General features: G+C 49.2%; 1 non-coding gene across 1 annotated transcript; it reads right to left on the bottom strand.

The window, feature by feature from the left end:
* Positions 1-2,821: 2,821 nt before the first annotated feature.
* Positions 2,822-2,928, bottom strand: LOC123464219. Its single transcript, XR_006639456.1, has one exon. It is a non-coding gene; the product is annotated as a U6 spliceosomal RNA (small nuclear RNA).
* Positions 2,929-3,526: the final 598 nt, after the last annotated feature.

The raw sequence follows: 3,526 nt of genomic DNA, 5'->3' as shown, positions 1-3,526 counted from the left end.
CCGCAGGTTTGCCAATCAACTTGGGGTGACAGCCAGGGTGTGAGAGGATGAGAGAATTCCCCTTCTGGAATCCCTGTCCTTTCCCCCCTGTTTCTGGCAGTATGGAAATGACGAAGTTGTAGACAGATGATTTCTCAGACATAGTGTTGGGACTGCCCAGAGTAAATCATTTCCTCCTCCACCCCTGGGAGAAATCTCTCTCTTGCCCAGGTCATAACTCAAACAGTCTGTGTCCACCAAGCAGAGAGGCCGAGATGAAGGATGGAGGCTCAGCACTAATGGAGCTGAGCACCAAGAATTATGAGCAGTGAAAAGACAAGATGAAGAACTTCCCACAAACCTATCCGCCAGATTCAGAGACACAACATTTTCACGTCTCTAACTCTAAGGAATTATTGTTTTTAACTTTTTTTTTTTTCAAGGTAGGGTCTCACTCTAGCCCAGGCTGATCTTGAATTCAACTATGTAGTCTCAGCGTGGCCTCAAACTCACAGTGATCCTCCTACCTCTGCCTCCTGAGTGCTGGGATTTAAGGTGTGTGCCACCATGCCCAGTTGTTTTTAACTTGTTTCTAAAATGGAATATATATTTATTTATTTACTGGAGATAGAGAGAAAGAAGCAGAGAAAGGGAGAGAGAGGGAGAATGGGCGGGCCAGGACCTCCAGCCACTGCAAACAAACTCTAGACCCATGCACCACCTGTGCATCTGGCTTACGTGGGTTCTGGGGAATTGAACCTAGGTCCTTTGGCTTTGCAGGCAAGTGCTTTAATCGCTCAGCTATCCCTCCAGCCCTGTTTTTAACTTTTTATGGCCAGTGTCTGTACATATAGACAATATATCATGACCATAATCCCCTTCCACCATCCTTACTTTTCCCTGCTCCCAAGTCCTCCTTCTGTTGAATCTCTTCTTCTTTCCAAGTATTCTCTTCCTATTTCTTTTAAAGTTATTTATTTAAGAGAGAGAGAGAGAGAGAGAGAGAGAAAGAGGCTGATGGAAGGAGGGAGGGAGAAAGAGAAAGAGAAAGAGAGAGAGAGAGAGAGAGAGAGAGAGAGAGAGAGAGAAAGAGAGAGAGAGAGAGAGAGACTAGGAGGTGCCAGGGCTTTCAATCACTGCAAATGAACTGCAGACTCATACGCCACCCTGTGCATCTGGCTTATGTAGGTCTTGGGGAATCGAATCTGGATCCTTTGGCTTTGCAGGGAAGCACCTTATGTGCTGAGCCATCTCTCCAGCGCCCCCCACCCTTTTTTTAAGGTGAGGTCTCACTCTAACCCAGTCTGACCTGGAATTCACTTCCTACTTCTGCCTCCCAAGTGCTGGGACTAAAGGTGTGTGCTCCAACACCCAGTTCCAACTATTCTCTTGAATTATTTTTTGTGTGTATTCATATGTGTGTGTGTGCAGAAGTGTGTCTGTGTGTGTGTGTATGGAAGCCAGGAGTCGATGTCATGTGTCTTCCCTGATCACTGTACATCTTATACCTTGAATCAGGGTCTCTTACCCAGACCCAGGCATGCTGATTTGGTTAGTCTACTTCGCCAGCTTGCCCCTCCTTCCCGCCTCCCCCGGGATCACCTGTCTCTGTCTCCTGGATGCCTGCATTACAGATGGGATGTGATGTCCATGCAGCATTGACGTGGGCACTGGGGACCCAAACTCGGGTACTTGCAATTTGTATGGCAATTACTTTACCCACTGAGCCATTTTCTCAGCCCCCATTTTTTAATTAATAGCATTGATATTTAAAAATAAGATGTGTAAAATATTTTTTTTTAAAAGGTAAGACATGCCGGGCGTGGTGGCGCACGCCTTTAATCCCAGCACTCGGGAGGCAGAGGTGGGAGGATCGCCGTGAGTTCGAGGCCACCCTGAGACTCCATAGTGAATTCCAGGTTAGCCTGGGCTGGAGTAAGACCCTACCTTGAAAAACCAAAAACAAAAACAAACAAACAAAAAAAAGGTAAGACACGTGGGTATAGAAAATGCAGTCAAAAGAAAAAGTTATTGTAGAGAAAGTTCAGGAAGAGTAAGAGAAAGCTACTTTGAAGAAGTCCCTCATTTGGTGCTGGGTATATGACTCCTAATTCCTTCTGCAGACCTGTACCGATTGCTGCGATGGTTCAGGGAGTCCACAGGTGATGAAAACAACAGGCGGGGGGAGGGGCAGCTGCCCCCAAGTCACGAGAAAGATCTTGTGCTAGTGAGCGTGCTTTTACTGTAACACGTAGCTGAGATCATAAAGTTAGGAAAGGTTCGCCTTGGCTCAGATTTCTAGAAGAGTCTGTCCATGATTGGTTGGTCCTGTTGCTTTTGGCCCTAGATCAAAGCAACACACCATGGCGGGAGCCCATGACATGGTAAAAATCTCAGTGTCGGGACGCAAAAGAAGGAGTGAGGAAGGAGCCGCGTCATGCTACATCCCCTTTGAGCCCCAGCTAGGTCCCACAATGCTCCATCTCTTAAAGGCTCTACTGCCTCCCAATGGTGCCGCTCTGGGGATCTGGCTTTATTATTATTATTATCAGTTCTGTACACGGTGTGTATACAGCCATGTTGGTACCATCGTCAGCCTCCTCCCTGTCCGACGCCCTCTGGGGATTTGCATCGTGGGCTTAGCCATCACTTACGGGGCAGAGGCGATGTCTGTGCATAATGTCCCAACTTGTGGCTCTACCGTCCTTTCCGCCCCCTCTTGCCGAATTTCCCTGAGCCATGTTGGGTTCGTTTCAGGTCTGCTTCAGTGATGAGGGCTGGGGAGCCTCTGTGTCTCTGCATCTCTGGTTTGGCAGGAATTGAGTGTTCTCTGTGTCTGTCTAAAAATGTGGAACGCTTCACGAATTTGCGAGTCGTCCTTGCGCAGGGGCCACGCTAGTCTTTTCTGCATCGCTCCGATCGTAGTCTACGTGCTGCCCAAGCGAGCACGGGGTCCAGCTTTTCACCCAAGGGCCTTTGGAGGAAGCTTGGTATTGGGCTCTTTTCGTTGAGCAATGCGATTCCTCACTCAGTGAGCAGATACTTGCGGCCAGCCTCTGAGCCAGGCACTGTGCATTCCCCGAAGGCTCAGTGACCCAAGTGCTTGCCGCACAAACACGAGGGAGCATCCGCGGGCAGTTATGTCCATGACTTGGAAGAGAGAGCCTGTCCTTAGACCGTGTGTGCATGCATGCACACGCATGTGTGGTTCCTTGTCTCCCATCTTGCTTGAGACAGGTTCTTTAGTTGTGCACTGCTTCCACCACCAGGCTAGCTGGCCCACGGGTTTCCGGGTGATGCTCTTTTCTCTGCCGCCCTTCTCGCTCCAGGCACACCGGGATTACAGATACCTGCTACAGCGTTCAGCTTTTCACACGGGCTTTGGGGATCCGAACTCGGGTACCAGTGAGCCATCTCCCCAGCCTTCCTTATACTTTTTATCCTACCATCCCAGTTGCCATAGCTCCCCCCTCCCCGTGTGTGTGTGTGTGTGTGTGTGTGTGTGTGTGTGTGTGTGCTAGTCCTTTCTACTTCAACCAGAGAGGGA

The sequence above is a fragment of the Jaculus jaculus genome, chromosome 10 (genome assembly GCF_020740685.1).
Source record: "Jaculus jaculus isolate mJacJac1 chromosome 10, mJacJac1.mat.Y.cur, whole genome shotgun sequence".
In the NCBI taxonomy this organism is placed as follows: domain Eukaryota; kingdom Metazoa; phylum Chordata; class Mammalia; order Rodentia; family Dipodidae; genus Jaculus; species Jaculus jaculus.
Note: the sequence above shows the minus strand (reverse complement) of the source record. Positions and strands in the feature narration are given on the sequence as shown.